Source organism: Ictalurus furcatus, chromosome 11, assembly GCF_023375685.1.
Source record: "Ictalurus furcatus strain D&B chromosome 11, Billie_1.0, whole genome shotgun sequence".
In the NCBI taxonomy this organism is placed as follows: domain Eukaryota; kingdom Metazoa; phylum Chordata; class Actinopteri; order Siluriformes; family Ictaluridae; genus Ictalurus; species Ictalurus furcatus.
In genome coordinates, this window is record NC_071265.1 from 11283345 (window position 1) to 11296166 (window position 12822).

Genomic DNA, 12822 nt, shown 5'->3' on the forward strand with positions numbered 1-12822 from the left:
AAACCCCCAACCCTGGAGGTGCGAGGCAACCGTGCTAACCACTAAGCCACCATGTTCCCCTGAAACAAAGTATATCATGGTAAATCTTTAGCCATATTGCCCAGTACTAAACTGAAATTTCAAACAACTGTAAAACCCTTGTCCATCCTCCCAAAAACCTCTCATGCCCACTGAAATGTGTAATTATCATCATTCTAATTCCTTCTCAGTTCTAATTCAAATTCATATATTCAATTCGATTCTAATTCCCTTAAATACACAACTTTCCAGTCGAGTCTGACGTTTTCCACACAGTCAGGGCCACATATGCTTACACTAAGACCGTCACGGTTACCTCACCACTGACTTTTTTTAAATACTGATTAAAATGCACTCTATTACAGTACTTTTTTTAACCCAATCAAGTTCCTTACTACAGGGTGTCCCAAAAGTCTCCATACATAGGGGAAATTAACAGTTTAAAGTCTTCCAATATACTTAGTTTATATTGCATATTTTTGTTGCCTTTAAGAATGCCTTTGACAAAAGAAGAATGTGTTGAAATCATTCTCATGGTTGGGTCAAGAAGCTGTCGCAAGGTTGCGATGGACTTTAACAGGAAACATGGCGAGCACATCACACACGACACTGCTGCCAAACTTATTAACAAATTCAAAAAGACTGGAAGTGTTGCGGACCAACCGAGAAGAAGTGGACGTCCACGAACATCCACTGATGAAGGCACAACCGACATGGTGCTGACAAACACAGTCCCCTGTGTATGTAGACTTTTTAGACACCCTGTAGTACTGGTGTTTCTTGTCCCTTTTGCATCCTGCTGTGACTCCCAAAAAACATAGGGTCTTTTTTGCAACCTCCTCCCTCAGGACTTTGTCTAAATCTTCAGGCTCTGCCTCTCTACACAGGGCACGTGAGCACATTAAAAACCCTTTGGCTGTATAATCTGTATAATGTTGCTACCTCTGCTGCCAACCCTAGCATATCCATAACTATTATACACAACAGTTATCAAACGCACAGAAGAACATGACACTGCTGACCAGAATGAAACAAAATTACTAGCTTATCTATTTTTAACTTTAACTCATAACAACAATGTGATACTGACAGTTTAGTGATTTTATAGAAGTCCATCTCAAACAAGTCTTTCTAATAAAGAAAAACAATTCGAGGATTCGATCTTTTTGTGCAATGAGACTTCTGTACAAAGATTTTGTAATACATTTCCTTTCCCCCCACTGGGTTGTGCGTTTTTAAATGGTTAATCATTAACATGATAAGATCATGGCTTCACGCTAGGTAACCATACCATGAAAATTCCAAATTCCCGAACAGTCACTTCAGTAGAGTAATACAACACCCTACCTTACACTGATGAGAAGATTCAACATAGCATTACATTGCCCTGTGTTCATTTAACATACACTATTAGGAGACTTTAAGTGAGCTTATAACTTGTTCGTTAGCTGTAGGACATATCTCTGCATTGCTATGTTTCAGGATTGTACACTAAATTGACAAGTTGATTAATTAGTAGCATTTCAGTCAGCCAACTAACTGCTTGGGGCTGATGAATATACAAGGCCCTACCACCATCTATGCGAAACATCCAACACATTGTTTGCATTTAGGATGGAACCGCGATATGGATATAGAAAGAATCCTACTTCTCAACCAACACAAAGCTAGAACAGACAGCGCACAGGCAAACAAGCTTCATTTTGGAATATACAGACCAACCAAGAAATGCAACAAAAAAATTGTCATGACAGCCATGCAGGCTAAACCTAGGGGGAAAAGTCTTACTTACTATCACGAAGTAGCCTTCATTTCTTTGAAGCAAACTCCTGGATCACTGAAGTCAGTACTAGTGACATTAAAGTTAAATGGCTCATACAATGGTTTCGCTTTCCTTTAGCCACTCTCTCAAACCTCATTCCTAACATTTGGAACTCTTTAAAATCATCAAATTACAATATACAGTCATCTCAACAATTACTAGTACTTTTGGTAAAGATATAAAAGTTATTAAAAATGTCTGTGGTTAATTAGATTAATCTCACACAGAATGTATTACAGAAATCTAACCTTAACTGAAGTTAATTTATTTTTTAATAAATCATAATTTTTAAAAATGTAACTGAAGCATTTTCCCTTTTAATCTTTTACTTAAAAGTTCACCTGAGTATTTAGCAATTCGTAAGCGGTCATCCATGACATACAGTTTTATTGGAATATAAATATGAGGGGACACGGACCAAATTGCCTTAGTCATTCATCAACAAAAGTGTGTTGGCCTTCATAAGGCATGGTTATAAATAGCGTCACACCTATAAATGCCCATATATCCACTGATAGGGCACAAGTTTAAAAGAACTGGAGCTGTAATTAACCTGTCGGGAAGTGCATTTCGCCTCCATGTGTAGTGAGGAGAATGGTCAAAGAAGCAAAGATCTCTCCAAGGATCACAGTTGGAGGTTTGCAGGAGATGGCCGCAGTTTGGGGTCGCCAAATCTCCAAATGTACAATTAGACCCTACCGCCACGCCTATTTGGAAAGTGTGCAGAAGAAAGCATTTTTCATCTAACCACAAACATAACAGCTTGGTGTTTGTTAGACAATACTGGAACTTTGACTAGAACCAGGTTCTACAGTTAGCTGAGACAAAAATAGAGCAAAATCTTGGTTAAAATTAAAAAGATGTTTATACAGAAGAGAACCCACTCCCCACTGCAGTACAGAGGAGGATCTGTGATGTTGTAGGGCTGTATATCATCCATAGGCACCACGGTTTTAGGATACATAGTATCATGGGAGATTTGAAATAAAATGTGTGCCTTCGCAGAGAAGCTACAACTGGTTTGTGGTCGTATCTTCCAACAAAACTGCTCCAAAAAACAAAAATGCTCCAAAACATAGGTCCAAATCCAAACAAGATGACTTGAAAGTGCACACAGAATCAAGTCATTGAGTGCTTGTTGCCATGAAGAGGAGTAGTCTGAGATTCCTTACTTTGTAGCCATTGTAGAAGACTCCGGAAATTAGGAAATGCGGGTACTAAATGCAGGAATGTTAGATATGCTCTGTATTTTCAGTAAAACGTGAAACTAATTAACCATGAATTACATTTTTGCATAACCTTTTTATTAGTTACAGATCTGGTGCCAATAATTCTGATGCATATTAGTTAAACACTGTATTGTCTTTTTCTCAATCCAACTTATATTTCCTTTCTTTATTTAAAAAACTGCTATTCATTTAATGACACTTCTGTGATGGCTTGCCACGTTGTTGTGCACAAAATCCTGCAGAAATCTGCACACTTCTTAATCACAGATGTACCATTTCAATGTGTGTAATAATTTAAAAAATTATAATAATAATAATTATAATAATAATGCAATATGAAGTTCTATAGTTAAGACTGATGATAAACTGTTGATAGTGAGACTAAAGAGACAAACCCTAGTCAATGCTGATTAATAAAAGATGTTATTTCTACTTCTTCTTGTTAATGTTATTTCATTGTCTACAGAGTAGTTTGTCAGATTTAGCCATGTGTCATCTACTTTCCATCACATTTAAATCATTTAACTCTAGTTCCCACTTGCATGACCTGTTGTTTACTTAGTTACTTTGGTAATTGGGATATTACAACACTCAGACCCTTAGGTCAACAAAATAAATCCTTGCATGCCTATGAAAAAGCATACATATGATTTATGATCTGTAGACCCCAGGCAGATCCTGTCTTCTTGAGAGAACAGCATCTGTTTTGAATAATAACTACATTGGACACTTCTTTAGATTTGATATTTTCAAATAGACAGTTGTCTAATGGGTTCTATATGGCAAAGTTCTGAAAATATGCAATGGAATTTATACGTATAAGTTCTGAAAATATGTAACGGACCATTTTTAGGGTGATAAAACATTCCCGTTCCCTCTGATTAAGAGCCTACTAAATGGTCTAATTAACATACACACAGAAATATAATTGGCTTAACCATCTTTGTAAGATGGAACTTACAATGAGCCACATTTATCAATGTTTTAGTAAAGTTGTGTGTAAATGTCTGTGCAAGCCAAATCGAAATAGAATTTTTCACCAGATTTACAAAAGTTTCAGAAACACTGATTTTCCTCATAGTCGTTTGCGTATGCTGCTCACAAATTTATTTTTGATTCAGACTGCAAAGCACCTCTATAAGTCGCTCTGGATAAAGGAGTCAGGAAAATGCTGCAAACGTAAATAAAACAAACAATATAAACTTGATAATACAATCCATATAAAAAAAAGTGCAGTAATCCATGCAAATTACGATTTGAAGTCGATCAAGTCAACGTTTATATTAGTTAGTCTCATGCTTAAATGTACACATGCTCAGGGGCACCAGTAGGATGTGAACGTTTTTGTGAAACGACAAGATTTTCAACACTTGTACGGACAATTTACAAATAAATTCGTTCATATCCAGCTTGATAAATGAGGCCCGCTGTCAATTAACATGTGTATATTGACTAATGTAAATATATCTGGAAACTACATAAGATTTCTTCCTTCTTTTTTATTTATTTATATTTCCTCGTGCCACTCAGCACATTTTAACAACCGCAGCACATTCACACGTCATTCATTCAAGATATGACTGAGCCTTTAGTAAAAAAAATAAATAAATAAGTAAATAAAATACAAAAATTAAATCTCCGTCTCTCCCAGCAAACAAATGTGCACTTCTGCTTATTCTGTCAGTGTACAATGATCGAGCACAGTGTTGCTATTTGAGAAAAGACTGTATTAAAATCGCAAAGGTACTTTCAGCAGGCAACAAAGACAGGCAGCCTCAAAGGCAAGACTTAACTTTTAACTCGAGCATCGGAGAGCCTGTCAGACACAACGTTTATTACTGAAGGTTTTAAACACAGTCAACGTTCACAACGGTAAAAAAGTTCAAACGTTTGGTGGCGAATGACGGAGAGATTCGGTTTTATGACTGAGCTCTGCAGGGGCCTTGATGTTATCGATTTGAGATTTATATCAAAGTGAACGCCAGAATTTCTTTACTGTATGGGGACAGATTAATATTTCAGCACATTAGCTACTTTAGAGAAGAACAAGGTCTAGAAGCGCTTGCCAAGATGTGACAGAAATGTTTGCTCTTGCCTGGAGAAAAAGGCTTACTTTTCTGACAATATGAGGAACAGTGGCTGCATGTAACTTCTAGTATGTACAGAAAATACTAAAAATGTTCAAATATGCAAACTGGCAATTAAAGTGCATTAATTCTGCCTTAACGAATGATAGATAAGAATCACCTTCCTGGTCACATGGCACACGACAGTTCTAACGTGGGAAGATTATAATGGTGCGGTCAATCAATTATGAAGAATACCCTTCCATCTTACTCTTAATCTAAGAATCCATAGAAGGCATGAGAACTATAGAAATATATCCACAGAAACAATCAGAAAGTTGATCTACCTTGCAATATTATAAAAGCCTGATCAAAACATGCAACATATCAGCATAAATGGTAACCGCAACAGCAAAGACACAATTCAAATTAAGTATGTGAATAAAATGTCAGTGGGTTAGTGTGACTCATATGATCTCAACCATCAGCTTCCTGTGTCCTCGTGCAGCAAAACCTTGCAAACAATCTCTCACAAGAAACCCAACTCCACCATAAAACATCTTTATACTGAAATATTTGTGATGTGCTTAGCAATTCTGGTGCCAAGTTTTAGTTGTTGGTTGGTGCTGTATTTTCGCTGATCCTGTGAGACATTCATGCTTACGTGACGCCACAGCAGGATATTGTCAATACAGTTACAATGGGGTTTTAAAGAAGAAAAAAATATATACAAGGTATTTTGCTATTAGTTCTGAAAAACAAAAGAGCTTAATTTCTCACTCAAAATTTTCCAGAGGACACAGTAAACGTTGGATTCAGAGTTCCAGAATGCAATGCAGCTATATAACGTGGAGACTCAGCTTGGCTAGTTAGTGATCTAATTATGCATTCAAGTCCTCCTGGGAAGTTCGTATTTACAAGTTGAGAAGTCATAATTATGACATCAGGTGTACTTCTCTTAATTAGCTACAAAAAAAAAAATTAACTACTTCTAGAAAATGAACAACAAAGAATGCACATCAAGTGTGTTTTTTTTATGTTTTCAATCAATTTACGAAGCCACTGTAAACTTGATCGCCACATATTATATCGTAACTGTAAAATGCTATTGTAAAAGTTATATTTCAATAACTTGCTGCATATACCAAACACATAATAACTGAAATCAGCTTCTGAGATGAGTAAACATTCCATTTCAACAAATTTACCATCAAGCATCCATTGATTCCACCATGATTTCTTTCTGAGACGCCCCAAACTCGGAATCTCTGAGTTTCCCACTAGTAATTAAGACCTTGTGGTGGTGTTCCTGTGTGTTCGACTCGTAAATATGATCTTTCCGACATGAACTGAACACACCAGAAGAGCTTACAAGCACAGTATTTCTGATGGTGGTAGTATAATTCTGACCAACTCCACAAGAGAAAGGGAGGGAACTGGCATTTCTGAGGTTGTCAAAAACATTTCATCAGACAACAGATGTTTTATCTGTGCATTCAAATCGAGAGGGTATAACCCCATGTTTTAGGTGTTTACAGGCAGTGGTTTTCTAGTAGTCAGATTCTTTGAAATGTTCGCTACAGACACACACAGGGGGCCCCCCTGCACTGCCACACCCTTACTCCCTATGCTGACAGTGATATTAGCATGAAAGTTGAAGCAGACCAGAGTGTAAGGATGTGGAGGTGAGAGAGCTGCACAGACTATTGGACTAAAGCCCTGCTGCATCATTCTCTTTAGGTAGAGCACAGATGAAGCAAGGGCTGAGTGGCATTGAGGGTAATGTAATATAGGATAGCATTAACCAAAGTGAAAATAGACCAACATGCCAACGAACAAATTAAAACCTCAAAAGGCCCCTGGTGATGAGGAAAAAAACCCACAATAGAACACCTCATAGAATTTGTAATGGTTTCATGGGAATAGTATTCATTTTAATGCAAACTGTAAATGGTGCCTGTGGGTCTCTACTGGTAATTTGTTACCTTCCATTGGTGGCATGTTATGTCTATTGGATACCATTAAGGATCTACTTCCTTAATACGTCCTACTACATAATGGAAACCATTTGGTAATGGTTATAATGGGATTTGTAGTGGAAACCATTAGAATTTCTGTAATAGTTTCTATCATTTGTTTGTTTGTTCAGCAAGGGCTACTTAGAAATAAATCATGCATGCCATTAAAAATAAGCTATTAATTATTAAAATTAATATGCAAGTAATTCAGAGTGGATTTTTTTCCTTGAAACAACACAACAGTGTCTATACAACTAAATTGTATAGACAGGACACATAACTGTAAAGGTGTGACTGGGGTTGTAAATAAAGGACTTTTATCACCAAAGTAGCTACTACAGGTAAACGCCAGAGCATTCCATGAAACTGGATACTTGAGATTCTCTATGCAACATGAACATTAAAAATATGAAAACAGTGGTAAGATATGGACAAAACTTATTTTAGCTTGGAAACACAGCACAATCCTTTAGTGGCAACTATAGTGAAGTTGGACCTTCATTCGGTGTTAGCTAATAACATTAGCATTTAGCTGATGTTTTGGAGCAGCTGAACTGCTCCATCATAATTCATAATGTTCGTTTGTAGGTCCAGCTGAGAGTATATCTACCCTACAGGCTAATTTATCACTTAGGAGGTGCACGATAAGCATCACTAATCTGTTAGGACAGAATTTACAGTGAGACGGCTACAACACAAACAAACAAACAAACAAACAAACAAACTTCCTCGCGCGCAATGACCAAAGATTCAAATTCGCCATTTCACAAAAGGTCCCCAAAACGCTTAAAGAAATCAATCACAGTGGGGACACCGAGACACGAAAGGCGCATTGCTATGAACCAGATGCGTCCATACAATCTGCACTGCTGTTCTACTTCCGCATTTTTGCTACTTTTTAACAGTAAGGCTCCATAGGGACAGCGAGGCGTCTCCGGCTTCAACACCAGCGCTGTATCGAGTGATATCACACACACACAAAAGCAACACTTCCCTGTTGAAATGGGTAAAACGGTGGAGTTTTAAGGCAAGAGCTAAAAAAGAATGCCCTCCTATCCCGTGCAAAGCCCACGCCCTCCATCTTTAATCCTTCCCGTTCACCTTTTTAACGCACAGCAACACGACGGTTCCGATTCGGCTCAAGTTGAACGATTCATGCAGAGAAAGAAACAAAGTGACATTCTCAAGAGGATCAAACATAAAATGATAAATTACATATAGGGAGGGTGGAAAGGCTTCGGTTCATTTCGCAATGTTTCTCTTACCTCGCTTTCTATGAAATCTGGGTTTCAGATCCCACTTAAAGTGAAACAACTTTTTTTTCTCCCAAATCTGGGAGAGGAACAGGCAGTGACGTCAGAGGAGCAAATTCCAGCCCCAGAGAAGTTGCCCATGTAAGGCAGTGTGTGGTCTGTAATAACCATGCTGCAATAATAAGTTCCTCATAAGCATGTCAGTGTGATTGTGCAAACACACACACACACACACACACATTAAAGTGCACAGTTATAAAGGAGTGGTGCTCTAGATGCTGTCATGCAGGAAAAATGCCAGTGCATCTATTTTAAAAGAACTTTAAAATGAGCAAACACCAGAGTGTGAGATGGAAAATCAGGGGATGCCATTTCCAGTTTCCAGTCATAGTCTTTACAAAATTGTACTCCATTTTGTCCATTAAATTTTTTGCTGTGCATAGCATTGCCGCCTCACAGCTCCAGGGTCCCTGGTTCGATCCTGAGCTCCAGTAACTGTCTGTGTGGAGTTTCATACTATATACTACCTCTCTCAGTGTCAGTTTTCTCCAGGTTCTCTGGTTTCCTCCCACCTCCCAAAAATACTGCTAGGTGAACTTGACTGTATGAATGTGTATGAGCGTATGAATGTGTGTGTGCATGGTTCCCTGCGATAGATCAACATCCCATCCAAGATGCATTGTTCCTGACTAAACTCTAGATCCATCATGACTGACTTCATTTAAATGAATTATTAATGAAAAGTTAGGTTTGATGTAATGCAAATGCACATCTACAGACAAAGTGGTAGTAAGAAGAAATTAGAGTTGTTGCATTGACTTTAATATTTCCAGTTTTGGTTTAAACCGTGATGCTAAATTACATGTAAACTAATTAGTTCTACTAGCAAAAGGTTGTTTCCAGAGCAATTTAATAAAGAATTGAACGACTTGTTAGCCACAATCTGGCAACCCTTTATAATTTATTTTTTTTTACCAGTAATACTGTGTGTTGAATCCAGCTTCCATTTAAACCACCAGAAGAAGAAAGAGAAGAGAACATATGTAGCTACAAATGATCTGTGATTTTTTTCAATTACAAATTTATTTAAGTTAATATATACTGATTAAACATTATACAGATCACTCAGTTAATAGGTATTTTTTAAAGTGCTTTTTAAAAAATATTTAAGTACTTAATGGAAGTGAAAAACCCCCACTGAGATTAAAGAAAGCGTTTATTTTGAGGTAAGAGTTCTTTATTAGATGTCATGACCCATAAAGACATTTTAATGATTCTAGATATTTGTTACAAATTAATTTGATTCCAACTGTGCTGAGACTGATCTATCAAACAGTCTCTTTCCATCCACCCATGTCATTCATCTCTTGGGTTTTTTTTTTTCCAGCCAGTGCTCTTTGAGATGAGGATTGCTCTGTTCAGATAGTGCTCAGCCACACTCTGCTATTTGCATATTCTTTGCATGTTTCTGTTCTCAATGCAAAGATCTTAACTGCACTTTAACTGCACTCCATATCTAGATATACGAGAAAAGATTTCCTCCACATCATATCACTCATTCCCAGTGAGCATAACTGAGAAAAACAGACCTTACAAAAATGTAAAATAAAGAACACAAACATTAGAAAACTTTCGAGGGCGAGATAAGATGATCCAAACAGGTTTAGGCCTCTTCGCTCTCTGTTCATTATTGAGCCCTTAATCACTTACGAAGGAAACTTTTGCTCTTACACACAAGGACACGTTTTAATCGTTTCTATACAGCACTTAGCCCAATTGGAATTAGACCATTTAAAAAAGTTTACACATGTAAAAAATACAAATACAGATAGGAGGCACACTATTTGTTTTTGTTTGTTTATTTGCTTGTTTTTTGTTTTTGTTTTTTGAAACCTTGCCAGTAAGACTCATGGGGCTTCTGGTCGAGAATAAGGCTACGTCTAGATTAATCCGGATAAATTTTAAAACGCGTCTTTTTCTCTACATTTTGGCTTTTCATTCACCCTGAGACACCATATTTTGTCCAGCAAAAACCGAGCTTTTCAAAGACGCTCTTCCCAGTGGTTAAATTTGAAATCACAGTTTTTGTATTGTAGTGTGGACTGAGAAAATGGAGATATTCAAATACCATGATGTATTTTTAGTCATATGACGCAGTCATGTGACCCACTCAATTCAAAAGAAACAAGATAATGGATGATGTTGTACTGCAGTTGTTGTGCCTTCTATCCAGTTTGATAGCTTTGTTAACGATTGTCACGGTTCACAACCTTCAGACTGCATGTTTAAATAAACACCTCAGGGAAATGACGCAGGCCAAAGCTTCTTAAGTTTTTAACAAATGGGCAGTATAGGAATGTGAGCATTTTCAGCTGTTTTAGCGTGGACAAGCAATTTTTGGAAAACGTCTATATGGAGAGCCTTTTTAAACAAAAATGCAGTTTTCTGATCTATCTGGATTAATGTAGAAGTAGCCTAATGGTGTGCATCTGGACAGGGATCCCATGGGACGCAACAAAAACGTCACATGAGTGACAGAAGTTTTTACTTTCATACGTATGCAAGTGAGTGTCAGATATGAAGCTTATGGGACAAAAAAAAAAAACAGTGTTCATTAACACAAAGGTGCGACATCCTTAGTACCTGCCTGGTCAGGGTCGCCGCAGTGGTTTAAATTATGCTACTAGTTTGTTTCTATTTTGGGAAATAGAGCCAACTAAATTCATTAGAAAATATCCTAACACAAGCAAAAATTCTAACTGCATGAATGAGATTAAAAAACATATCTAGTTGAGACCAGTTATGAACTTGAGGGATGTCAGAACTGTGAGGAACTGTCAGAGCCAGAATTCACACACCATGCAGACATTGCTGCTATTTCTACCACCCAGTTTATTTCCAGCGTTTCGGTGGGTATAGTGGTAGGGTTCATATTTATTTTATGTGCAGTTTAGGACACGCCCCATTTCAGGCTTAAATCAGAATGCAGATATATGTACTAGATATTTGAAGTACTTAAGAAATGCAGATACAGATACAGATAGTAGCATTGTGTTACACCACTAGTAGGTACACTTTTTAAATTGAAGATGCATAAAGTCTGGTTAAATAACAGAAAAAAACACACCGCATTAATTCATGAAATAATGTTAGCTGCTAATGTTAACAGTTATAAGTGATAGGACTTTTATATTTCTTATGTACTAATTATTATCATCAATCCCTTGACTGTCATCGTGCCAGGCTGCAAGTGGCAGTGAAGGCTCTTAACTGTTCCATGTCATTGGCAGCTTGTAGCAGGGCAGCTGGACTTTGGCATTGTCCAGCCAGGATTTTTTTTTTATGCTGGCAGCCATTGCACCGCTTTTCCTCCACTGTGCTGTGGCGGATGGTCTGGTTTTGATTTATTTCACATACTTGCCATCTTTGGTGAGAGTCGAACCGAGGTACTTGATGCTGCTTGTTGAAACTTCGGGGCCTTCCAGGAACAGGTGTATTTGTATTGAGATCACATGGCGATTTAATTGTGCACAGATGATCCCCATTCAACTACTTATGTGACTTTTAATAGCATCTGGTTGCTAATTTATGGTTTTCACAGCAACAGGGATGAATACTTATTTTCTTTTCACTTCACTATTATGGGCTATTTTGTGTAGATTCATGACGTATAATCCCAATTTCCTTTCCTCTAAAAAACACTCTAAAATGTGGAAAAGTTCAAGGAGGTGAATACTTACGCAAGCCACTGTACCATTACTACTGACATGACAATTACACAACTACGGTGCCAAAAAAACAATCTCCATGAGTCCAACAATGTAATAGACTACATTCGCCAGTTAGTTTAAACAACCCCCACACTTGGAGAAAATTGGTCTGAATCACATGATAACAACAAATGAGGGCTATTAAGATGCAGATTTGGCTTAAAGCAAGGTGCTGCCTCACATTAGATGTTGTTGACACCTGATTAACTCTGACTCCAAGCACTTTGGCAACTGCTTTGCACATCCTGCGTGGAGAAACAGCAGTGAGAACACCACTTGAAGATAAAGAAGGGAGATAAATCAGGCAATCGTGCTTGTTTTGCCAGAGCTGGCTCTGTATCCCCCTGCATTCAGGTTCCAGGGCACGGCGAAAAGGTAATCTCATTTGTACTGTGTGACAGCTTATTTGCAACTTTGCTTACTGGCAATTTTCTAATTTTCCCTATGAGTGGTGCCTCTTCAGTCTCCCCGTTGCCCTCTCGCACTCTCAGAGAGCTGATCAAAACTACACCCTTAAACCCACATGAAAACTATTTACCCTCATCACAGCATTAAGCCTTCTCTCCAGCCATCAATCAAACAGCAATTAATACTTCTTCTTCTATAACAAACATTTACAGCCTGTGAAGTAGGACAGTTACAAGAA

The 12822-nt window shown here is 37.7% G+C and overlaps 1 protein-coding gene across 2 annotated transcripts in view; it reads right to left on the minus strand.

Annotated features, from left to right (window-relative positions):
* The window catches only part of lpp (LIM domain containing preferred translocation partner in lipoma), a 218183-nt gene extending 209668 nt beyond the window's left edge, over window positions 1-8515 (minus strand). For both annotated transcript variants that reach the window (XM_053636665.1, XM_053636663.1), the window contains exon 1: window positions 8419-8515. The gene's annotated coding sequence lies outside the window, so the exon portion shown is untranslated. The remainder of the gene's footprint in view (window positions 1-8418) is intronic.
* Between the last annotated feature and the right edge of the window lie 4307 nt (window positions 8516-12822).